Here is a 13,052-nt window from a genome sequence, read left to right as displayed (position 1 = left end):
ATACTACATAGAAAAGCAATAACATAAATATGATAAAAAGCAGAAACATCAAATATGAATTGGGATTTTATATCACTTGGACAGTAAACAACACTAATTAATATATTATGGATTATAGAGATAAATCAATAATATAAGATAAATCTTAATAATCCTGGATAAATATATGTTTTAATAAGAAAATAAAGAAAACAATCATAAAAGTAATATCAGATTTTTTATTGGAATCCTTTGATGTTTAAAACAATTGTTTTTACGTAATATACTTGAAATAATTTGTTGATAAAGCAATCAATTAAAGAATAAACATTACCAAGATTATGTAGATGACAGCCGAAGAAGATAAGATTTGCAGGAGCGGCTTGCACTTGTATATTATAATAAACTAATTTGGGGGTATATATAAGGCCATAAGGGTATTGGGGTAAAAGTTGTAGCGGGAAATCTTTTGAGGAGACGCGCGTTTTTGTGCAGTAGGGGTCAAGGTGCTTTTAGAAAACTGTGTTTTCTATCCCTCCAAACGCAAATAATCTATTTAGATTTTATTTCCCAAACACTAAAAAATAATTATTTGTGATTTGTCACCGTGATAATCTAAAAATCCACCAAAATAATCAACCCCAAACACCCTCTATGTATTATCATGTGTAGATCGTTAAAATTGAAAGTTGAAAATTGAAACCTTATTTGCTTTATAATATAGTATAGAAATATATATATATAGATATTGGAAAAAAGTGAATATCTCAAATCTCAAAAGAAAATAGATTTCTTTGTTTGACACATAGAACCTCAAAAAAAATTACATAAGAATAAATATAAAAATAATTAACAAAAGATAAATAAACAAAAGAAAATACATACATATCTTGATACATAAAACTCATCAAAACAAACAAACAAACAAAATTTATAGGAGTACAACTTAATTTCTTTTTTTAACATTTCAAAATGATTTTATTAATATAAAATCTAGTAAAAAGTTAGGAAATATATATTACGTACAGTTTGTAAGAAAATAACATAGTACAATACGAAAGTAAAAATAGAAACGTAAACTTAGAAATTACTACTCCATACGGGCCATTTGATGTCGAGTTATGGGATATATTTTTCATCCGAAGAAAACTCGTGCCTTTGAGTTCTTTAATTGAAGCGGAGTAAGGGTATCTTATTTGATAAGATGTATTTGTTTCTGGTCTTTCATATTACCCAACAGTAAGACATAATAACGAGACTAATGAGGTGTTGTTTCCTAGCTTTTGACAGCGTAGACTTGTGAAACTCAAAAAGGTCTTGGATACTTACTGGTTTGGTTCATGGAAGGCGACACCATGAGAAGCAAAAACTCCATATAGCATCCGCAAAGGGGGAGGAAACAAGTAGATGTTCAGTCGTTTCAGTTGGGAATTTCATAGAGGAGATCAAGATGTGGGCAATGGAATTTGCATATGCGTAGTTGTTAGGCAGTTGGAACACGGTTTATCTCGAGTCTCCATCCTAATACATTAACTTTTAATGGAGCATATTCCATGTATTGACCCAATGATTATGACCAATTTTTGATGTTTGTAGAAGTCTTCCTATCGTCTTAACTGAGAAACAACTAGAACGATCAATCTTCTAGTTTCAGGTGTCATTTTCATTTTAGAGGTTGAAGCGGTCCTGCAGGTCTTGAAGTTGCTGGCATTCTAAATGTGATGATGGGGGTCATATCCAGTTCCTATATCCAGTGTGAAAAGTGCATGTCACCAGTCGTTAGTCCTTAATGACATAGCTTTTGTGTTTTTCTAGCATGATCAGGGAGGCGCTTAAAGATCGGTTGGTTTTCAACCCAAGTGTTGATCCAGAACCTGATAGTGCTACCGTTTCCAACTCTACATGTGATCAAATGCTCCAAAGCAATATCAAACTCATTTAAGTAGGAGTTTAAATTAACGGTTGTCTTCCAAACTCCCACATAAACAGACTTAAAAGGTAATTGGGAACATTTTCTCAGGGAAAAAATGAATGGTAGAAATAACTTGTACCAAAAGTTGTTTTTAAATTTGTTATTAATTGTTAACGCCTTAATAATTAAATCTTAAACATAACTCTCACAATAATACAGTCTTTTTGTTCTTGAAAGGCCAACTAAGACATTGTCGGGTACTCCGTACACGACGCCTCTATGATTAAAGGTACACACTAATCGGCCAAACCCAGATAACTCCACGTTTTGGGGAAAACCATATGCTCAAAGGCCCATGGGTGTTAAAACCTACTCATCCATGGTGGCCGAAATCGCACCTGTCATCCTTTATTGAGCATGGTGTTGAAATTGTGTGAAATTTCTATAACACCCGAGCTAGGCTCGAAATGCACCAAAAAGCATGACATAAGATGGAATTATCGTAGAACGGGACTATATGAATTCAAAAGGGTTTTGTGAACCCAACATTTAAAATACAATGTCGCAAAAGCATAAGGAGCATACAACTATCAAAAATTTATAAAATAACATCCAAAGATGGATAATGATCCTAAGCATGACCCATCAACGGGTAATGAATCACGGATCCATGGTCATAGTTCAACTTGTAGCAATGCACATCAAGCTGTTAGGTTCTCCTGATTACCTGAAAAGTGTACTCAACAATGTCAACACTAAATTGGTGAGTTCGTGGGAAAGAAATGGCAAGAACACATACCAATGTCATCCATAACATAAGCAAGTATAAAGAACGAGAAATTTGATAACAATTAACTATCTAGCAAGTTCCATGACTTCTTACATGTACACAATGTCCCTCATTGTCCTCATGTCGTCCAAAAATGTCATCAAGTACTCAAGTACCCATATAATGTCATCAAACACCTAAAGTGCCCGTTTATATTGTCCTCATGTCCATCAATGTTCTCAACACATCACAAATTGTTTATCAATGACCATCAAAGTCCACAACATCACCAAAACACCATGTGCATACACTTCATACGATACTACTTTTGAAAAATCATAAATGCGACATTAAGGCATAGTGACACTTTCTCTCCAGTTCAATGAAATGCCCAAAGATACCTAGTTATCTTAGAAATGCCAAAACATGAGACAATCTCAAAGTGAATAAATAATGACAATCTTATAAAAATGTAACCATAATCAACTTCAAGAATATGTAAAGTACCAACAAGTTTATAAGTATTCAATCCAACAACCAAGTCTCTATGTATCCAAATATTCAACAACTCAAATATAGAAGGTACATCAAGAAAATTTTATAATGTTTAGTGTTAATACATATATATATACATATATATATATATATATATGCATGTATAGCACATTCAACTAATGAAAGTGTAACAATAATTTATAACTAGCTAATGATCAGAATCACCACACTACTCCACTTGACCAATAAACACTCTCCCAACCCCTTTCCCTGCCCTCCTTCACGTGATGAAGGCTTGGGAGAACCACCATTTTCTCATTTCCCACTCCAACAACACACACACAAACTCTTAAATATGCTCTCATCTCTCTCTCATTCTCTTTTCGGTTTCCAACAGAAAAATGGAGTAAAAACACCCCTAAATCTTAATAATAAATCATAAAACAACAACAATAACATAAGAACATAGTAAGGGATCAAGCTATGGAGGATTGGAGCATCCATGGAGAAGCAAAACAGCCTCGAAAAGCTCTCAAAGTCACGATTCAGCTGTTGTCCAAACAACCCTCTTTCTTGCTTATTTGCATCACCAAAGGTTGATACAATGCTTCTCTTTGTTGTCTTTTCCTCAATACCTTGTGCTTTCATCTAGTAACCTTCTTGCCCTTTTTTCTTTTTCATTTTCGTGTCAAAACAGCCTCCAAGGAGCTCGAAATGTGCCATCAAGAACAAGACCCAACAACACTCTTGATCTTCTTGTTTTCATCTCCAAATGTTGCTAGCTTGAACTTTCTTGAATCTCACTTTACTAATCTTTGATTTATTAAACTAAAGAACTCTAACATATTTAAAAGGTTGATTTAAAAGATATAGTTATAAATGCAAAAGATAATAATGGATTAAGTGTAAAAGTGTTAGATCATCGCATGCATGTTAAGATTTACACTAGTTTATGTTGATTTTGATTGGGACTTGAGATAAATCTTTGAATGATAACTTTATATATTTTTGGATGTTAAGTACATATTAACAATCTGGATTTAAAGATAACCAGTGTTATACCCGACCATTGGCCGGGAATAACAAAGATTAAATGTTTTGCTACTTGAAAAGAACGTCAACCTGCTAGCCGATAAACAAAAAAAAACAAAAAACGAAGAAATGACGTTGGTTTTTGAAAGCATTTGTGTTTATGAGCGAGGTTAAGAAAACCACAAATTTATGGGCGGTAAAAAGTATTGAAAACCAAATGTTAAAAAAAATAATGTATATACTAAAACCATAAAATTAAAAAGAGAACAAAAGAAAAAACAAAAGGGAATACGAAAACCAAATGAAAATTTCTAAAAAAATCAAATGGTATATGTGAAAAGGGTATAAAACCAAATGTTTAAAAAATACAAACTCATATATAATGCAACAAAAAAAACAAAAAAAAACAAAATAATTGGATAAAAAGCAAAATATATACCATTTGAATAAAGTATATAGTATTAAAAAAAGAGAAAATTATATTTTTGGTACTTCAAGTTGGCAGTTTTTGCACTTTTAGTCTCCAACTAAAAAAATTGCAGCTTTTCATACCTAAAGTTTTGTGTTTTTTTCAGTTTTGGTACCACGTTCATACGGCGTTAATTTTTGCCATTAACGCTCTCACGTGACAAACACGTGAATGGTATTTTAGTCTTTTGACCCCCCTCTTTTTGAGAAAATTACATTTTTGATATCTCAAGTTGTCAATTATTTTACTTTTTGGTACCTCAAGTAGACAACATATTTTTATTACACTTTCCAATTTTCATCTCACACATTAGCATCTATCAAACAACACACACTCAAAAATCAACACACATTGCGATCATCCATATACCCATGTATACCTATATCTTTATACCATACCTAATCCAATACATAAACATGCGTAAATAAATTCAAATCTCTTATATGAATCAAACACCACCAGAAAGGGTTAGCGACTATCTCCCTCCCCACCAGGCACCACGACCTCCACCTTAGCTAGAGATTCCGATCTAATCTCGTTTGTAGCAAATATTCATCTGTAACAAATTCCGTTCAAATCTTGTTTGTAGCAGATTCTCATTAAGTTTCGTTTGTAGCATATTTCGATAAAAGAATAGGGTAATTTAGGGGTGAGAGGGTTTTTAATAATATGAAGAAAAGAGATCGATGGTGGGTGCGTATTCTGGCGACCTGAGTTTTTTCTGGCCATCGATCCACCAATGCATTCGGTTCCTCCACCATCACCTGTAATTACACCAACAACATATAATATTTCAAGAATGGATACACACCATTTGGGTGATTTTCTTAGAGCCGTAAAAAAAATAAAAAATCATGTGTGTTGATTTTTGAGTTTGTTTTGTTTGATAGATGCTAATATGTGAGATGGAAATTGAAGAGTGTAATAATAAAAAGTTTGTCAAAAGTGAAAAATTTGACAACTTAAGGTAGCAAAAGTGAAAAAATTGACAACTTGAGGTATCAAAAGTGTGATTTTCTCAAAAAAAGAGGGGCCAAAAGACTAAAATACCCCTCACGTATTTGTCACGTGAGGGCATCAACGGCAAAAATTAACGCCGTATGAACGTGGTATCAAAATTGAAAAAAACACAACTTTAAGTATGAAAGCTGCAATTTTTTGAGTTAGAGACTAAAAGTGCAAAAGCTGCCAACTTGAGGTACCAAAAGTATAATTTTCTCTTTAAAAAAACTTACAAAAAACAAAATGTAAAGTGTTGAAAAAGGCACAAAAAATAAATGTTAAAAAATATTTAAAAAGAACCGCACAAATTATATAAGGTTAGAAATAATAAATATTAAACAGGAGGAGTAGAAAAGATAAAGAGGAAAAAATGAGGGGGCAGATAAGAATAAAGAAAAAAAAGGGGGCAGAAAAGAAAAAAGAAAAAAAGAGGGGGGCAACGTGTAAAACACTAAAAACTAAATAAATAAATAACAAAAGGTGGGGGGGGGGGGACACTCAAACCACTAAACCAAACATTATTTCTATTTTATATTTGGCAAATCATATATTTATCTTTAAACGGTAGAAGATCTGAAAAAAAATACTGTTCACACGAATTCTCTTTAAATAGGTTATAATATAACAAGCAGTATGGTCTTGTAAGAATCAAACAAGAACAACATCAATAATCACAAACCGAAATTCTCTAGTGTACAAAATTGAAACCACCATTTTAATTCAACAATTATGCTATTGAAAGTGAGTATATAATCTATGCAAAATACAAATCAAATGAAATAAGATGATAAAAAACAAAGTCATTACATTGGGAAAGTCAAAATAAGTGTTGGGTGAAGTAACAAAGTAAAGGCATGTTTTGGTATTTTCAAGAAAAACTGAACAACATCTGACTTCAGATTTGAAATGGGTAAAACAAACTGAAATCGGCCAAATCACTTGTCGGTGTCAAAATCAAAGTTGTAGATATGAGAATCAAGTTTTAGCAACCACTAGAATCACCCAAAAATATCGAACAGAACAAAAGTTATGATTTTTCTACAAAAAGTGGTCAAAACTGAAGGTTTGTCTTAATATTGAGTCAACTTTGATGATTTTTAATTCATTAACTAATAGGTTTCAGAAGCTTAAACTTGGTGTGAACTAAGTTCAATATGTCCTTAACCTGAAATAAAATCAAGGATTTTTATAAGGCCTACATCATGAAGAATTTTTTAAAAAAACTTTGGGTTGCACAACAGCTACCATTATGAGCAATTTTGATTTAGTAATTTTTAAGGATAGCAAACAATGTCTAATAATTTAGTAAAAATTCACATAAATATACATACATGTCTCTATAGAAAAATCACCAATTTCCAAATAATTCAAGTTAACCTTGAATGCCTAGTCAACATTTCATAAAAATAAGTGTTAAAATAGAAAATTTTCAAATAAAAGCTCTTTATGACTAAACAAGCTAATAATCACTAGGCTGTACCTTTAGTCAACTCCAACAATCTTGTAACAAAATATATATTAAACCTAATGTGAATATGTTGAATAAAATTTATAAAACTTAACTTGGTTGTTAAATAGCAAAAACAAGTTTAAAGATCACTATTTCGGTTCATTTGAGTACAAACCGAAAGCCACAAATTTCAAAAATCACACCACCAACAATATCACGAATTTAAACACTAAAATATAGTGTATATTCTGTAAGTATTGAATTGAGGATGAAGATCCATTTAAAAGTACTCGATTTGCCTAAGAAATGAGGCTAAAATCTCTATTTCGGTTTACGATGTTAAAAAACCTCTAAATGATCAAAACACGAGAGAGGTTAAATTGATATGACGTATGGGTATTATAAGTTACCCAAGAAGGCATGTACTTACAAGCCAAGAGAAACTAAATGGTAACTCTAACATTATTTTAACTAAGTATAAATTATAAGATAAATAAAAAAAAATTAAATTAATAAATTTGAGTCATTATATACTTATGAACGCCGAATATATGGAGTTAATGAACACCGTAATGATGAAGTGGAACAAAAGATACAATCAAAACCACAACAAATGTAACCAAGAATAAAACGTATAAACAAAAGTGACATTTCAAAGTGATGGCTTAAGATAGGAACTTACATATATTAGTCCTATCATAGGGATAGTCTTGGCTTTGAAATGTGATTGAGGACGATAAGGGATATATGATCAAGGAAGCGATTGATGGGAATTACCCATTTTGGATAGGTGGATATATTGTGCGGCATAAGAAGGTGAGTCATAGCTCCCTTTCAAACTCTTTTATATGTTTTATTTATGGGGTAAAAAACATGAATAATTGAATTTGATTTCATTATATGAAATGATACTTTACAAGAATGATTATGACATGGGAATTATATTGTATGTTCAACGTGTTATATGTTATATGATGAGCTTGAGTACTGTCAAAGTTAAGTCCCTGCTACACTACTATTAACTCACTGAGGCTTGTAGTTAGAGGGTTGCGCAACTAGGATTCGTCTCCACACTCACCAAGAGGGCAGCGGGTTGACTGGCCGCCTATGTTGCCGCCCTCGTCTTCGGTCTGCCTAAAGGTGCTCTAATCTACTTTATGTATTATTGGTCATCTCCATACGACCAAATTATGGTTACCGCACATGATTGACAACATGTGCTTTTATTATTTTCTCGTTGGGACATATTATGATGGTTTGGATGCGAAAAGGTATTAGTAGTGGCTCAAGGTATACTCATCTAATTACGTCAATGTGAATGTTACCACTGACCAATTTGGGACATACTTTGGTTATAATGGAATTAACATACAATTTTGGTATTGGACTATAAATGGAATCTTGGAAGTTGTTTAACTTGGCGATATCGAAATATTGATGACCGCATGGTTTGAGCGTGATATATGATTAATCGATTGATATATCTTTCTCTCACGATGATTTGACAAATGAGAACTTTATAATTACTATGGATTCTCGATCAACGCTTTGAAATTACATTATGGTATTTGGAAAATTAGATAGTATGATATGAGAATTTGGGTATATTGATATGTAATAACATGTTTTCTAAGTTTTGAAATGGTTATGTAACGAGATTTACTTAAAAACCTATGCACTCACCAACTAAGTTTTCGTAGTTGACATTTTTTCTTCATGCTTTTCAGGAATTAGCATAAGCTTTGAGGAATTATATGCATCATGATTGTTTCCATTGCACTTTGGAGCCAAAGATCAAACCTTGTGATGGGCAATGAAATCCGCCTTGATCATTGTGGTATACCATTTCATGTATTTGTTAATTGTTTCGTTGACTTAATATCCAAGTATGGTGGACGCATTTGTACTTGGAAATTGGTTCACATGCTTGTACATTTTTAAATTCTTTTTTATCAAATAAAGATATGGTGAATGTTTATCTATTATCCTTTGTTGTGATAGTCGACTTTCTGTACATCTTGTAACAACCGTCTTAGAAATGTTCTAAATAAGTTCTTGAAAATGTACATTCGCCATTAGAACGGCTAGTCACTTCAAATTATTTAAGTTCTTGACGTACTTTAGACCTTAATTATGTGCTTATATGAAGGTCAATTTGATCTTAAATCTTGATTCATTTGAAGAGTTCATGATTATGTGCAATGAAATATTAAAGTTCTGTTCATAAACGTTCGTGTTCATAAAAGTTCTAGTTCAAAATGTTCGCAAATGGTCCTTGGATTTATGGAGTTCATTTATTATGGAAATGTATATATAGAAAGGATGGAAACCTAGAGAAAGAAGCAACCTCACTATTCATCTCCTTCTTCTTTCTTCTTTCTCTCACTAAAATACCTAGTGCAGCCACATTTTCACACACAAAATTCATCTTTTGATTTTGGGTTGTTAAAGCAAAATTGTATGTACTTTTAGCATCTTTGTGATAATCAAAACATATTTCCGGAATCAAATCTCAGGTAACAACAACAAATTATGAGTTTTTGATCAAATTAAAAGTGTACCTTTTCAAGTTTATGTTCTTGATGATTTGGTCTCATTTTGATTGAAAATCGTGTTCATGATTAATGGGTTTGTGACTAAATGTGTCTAATAACATTTATGTGAACAAATTTGGGTCATAACATGCTTTAATTTACAAAACCCATTTTTGAAAGTGAAGGAAAAACTTGTTCTTGATGTGCCACACCTTGTTCATGTTATAGATGATCTTGAAATCGTTAAAAGTGTTAATGGTTAATGTTATTGTGCATATATGTACTAGTTCTATGTTCTGACAAGTCCCGGAATCGATCTAGACCTTTGTGTGATGTTCATATTGGCACTTGGGACGGTCCTGGGAGGGACGATCTTGAGCCCAAGATCGTCCTAGGCAGCTCCTTGGTGCTTGGTTCTTGTTCGTTCGATCTTGTATGGTGTTGTGATATTGTTGGTACGTTTAATGGGTAACTAATCCTTTGGATTGGTTTAGCTCAAACACTTGTTCTTGAAACGATCATGTGCCTTGTTCTTGTTCATTGGATCCTTAGAACGATCCTGATCTAGGTCCCTTGGGACGATCTTAAGCTCATAAGTCCATTGGGACGATCCTAGCTTGAAACCTAAGACGACCTTGAAACTTAGACTTGTGAAACGATCTTGTACATTGTCTCTCAAAATGATCTTGAGCATGTTCCCTTAGGACGATCTCAAATGAAACGACCTTGTTCTTGTGCAGCTAGGACGATCTTGTCCTAGAGCAGCTAGGACGACCCTGACACTTGTCCAGTGGGACGATCTTGTGAGTCCAGTGAGACGATCTTGCCATCAAAACCCTAGGACGACTTTGTGCATTCAAAAGACAACATGTACTTGTTCTATAACATACCACACTTGATCCTTAATCATCAATCCAGTTCATAACATCATTATCATTCGATTAAACACATTAAAGGCTACTTATTAACATCGAGCTAGTTCATGAGTCGATCTAAAACAACGTACAAAGTGCAAACCCTAATTGAGTATACATAAGACATGTTCTATCTTGATTACTAAAGTACGAGTTCTATGAACAACTAAATCGAGTTCTTAAGGCTAAAGTTCATTATTAAAGACATGTGCAACTCAGTAACACAATAAGTACTTATGTGTGAGTTCAAAGACGTTCAGTTCGAGTCCAGTTCATGTACTTAAAGTCCATTTAAACTCTTTTGAGTCAAAACGTTCAAAGATCTTCAAAGGACCAAATCATCGGTTCATCAAGGACATTTTAGTGATTAATTAATCACATGAACTAATATATGTACTTATTTATGATCAATAATATGTACTTAGGCATCTATCAAGACGTGCTTGGATTGTGATAGATATAACTTATCTATCTCTGTACTTGTTCTCTGTGCTTGTACCAGATCACTGTGAGTTCACTTATCCCCCTTTCGTACATTTTGTTCAAAGTTCTTTATCGGGGACTAAAAAGCATGGAAACTATTTCGTACTAGTACTTATGTTCTTGAACTATCTTACGTACTATATTATGATCTTGAACTACTTATGATACGATTCTTAAACCGATTAAAAGAGTATTTAAGTCGTGAATGGGCAGGATCTTAAATACATCTATACTACTGTACTTGATCTTTATTATGTTCTAGTTCGTACATGTACTTGTTCAGTTCTTGTTCACTGCTATCAATTCATATCCCAGAGTTCAGGGAATGAACCGTAGGTAATTATGGACAGCGCTGTTTAGGGTAGGCCCACCCTCATTCTCTGCAGTTCTGGAGAATGCATATTACTTGTTCTTGTTCTTGTTCTTGTCATTGTTCTGACATAGATCTTATTTGACGTACTTGAGCTTTATGAGCATATTATCACATTACAGTTCAGTTCTGGCCAATCGGTTTAGCAGTGACAACTTATAACTAAAGTTCATTATATGTTCTTGTTCTGTTCATTCTATTATAAAGTACTTATGTTCAAAGTGCAGATCTTGACCTAGTTCTTATTATTATAAAGTACTTATGTTCAAAGTGCAGATCTTGATCTAGTTCTTGTTACTACAAAGTACATTGGTTCAACGTACAAAACTTATGATCTTGTTCTTACAATACATATATACTTATATGTAACTAAAAGTACATTATGTGAATCTCACCAACTACTTTTGTAGTTGACCTTTTGAACTTGCATGCTTTTCAGGCTAGGTTAAGTAGATCTTGTTAGCATAGAAGTCTTCCTTTCTAAGCTCATCCTTTTGGCAAGTGTTTGAGCGTACAAGGTCAGGAGCAGTGAAGACCTTCCTTGCTACTTCAGCTCAAATCTGTTCTTAAAAGACAATTGTTCTGTCTTATGATTATTGACTATTTGAGTAGATCTTATGTTCTGTAATAACTATCGTACTTCTGTTCTTTGTTAATGTTAATGGCTGTGTTGGAACTTGTACTGTGTGCAATTGTGCTTATCTGTGCATCCCGTATATTCCGCTTTAGCAGGGTGTTACACATCTCACTGTTCCGCCTTAGTTGAAGTGTTACAACTATTAAGTACAGCAATTTTGTGATGGCCGGCATCTACTTTGGTTTTTAGTGAAAATGGTAACGATAATGTGTATTTATCTATAAATATATAAAACTTGAATTTGTTTAATAACAATAATGCATATGTTTGATCGTGACATGTATGTGAAAAAAAGATAAATTTCAAAAAGATGAAAAGTTAGAGTGAGGAAAAGATCGATGCTAGATATCTTGATATAACTTTGTTAAAAATTTATGAACAAATTGAGTGGTGGATCTTTTTACACTTCAAATAGACTTGTATTTTATGTTTAAAAAGCTATAGTACTATTAAGTACAGTAATTTTGTGATGGCGTCGACTTTGGTTTTCAGTAAAAGAATGATAATGATAATGTGTATTTATCTATAAATATATAAAAATTGAATTTGTTTAATAATAATAATGTATATGTTTGATCGTGACATGTATATGTGAAATTTTATAATACCAATAAGAAATTAAGAATGTATATGTTTATTGGTTTAATCACGATTTATACTCGTATTATTTTTATATGAAAATATTAGTAACGTTCTAAAATTTTAAGACATTTTTTTAGCATCTGAAATAATATATTAAAGTGTACGAATTCTCAATTTGAGAAACAAAATAAAATAAAATTAGAATACTTATGTCGAAAACATCATCTCCTCGCCAAAACGACCAAAAATGCTTTTGAGTTTGAAAATGAAAGTCAAACTTGGCAAATACAGTAATACACGGTCTCGCCAAAACAACTAAAGCCTTAAACATCTGAAAATAATACATAAGAGTCTAGAAAATCATTATGAAATGTATTCCTCCTAATTAAATATTATATACTATATGAAAACTAAAAGACTCTTT

The sequence above is a fragment of the Erigeron canadensis genome, chromosome 3, assembly GCF_010389155.1.
Source record: "Erigeron canadensis isolate Cc75 chromosome 3, C_canadensis_v1, whole genome shotgun sequence".
Lineage (NCBI taxonomy): Eukaryota > Viridiplantae > Streptophyta > Magnoliopsida > Asterales > Asteraceae > Erigeron > Erigeron canadensis.
The sequence above is the reverse complement of the archived record's forward strand: the minus strand, read 5'-3'. Positions refer to the sequence as shown.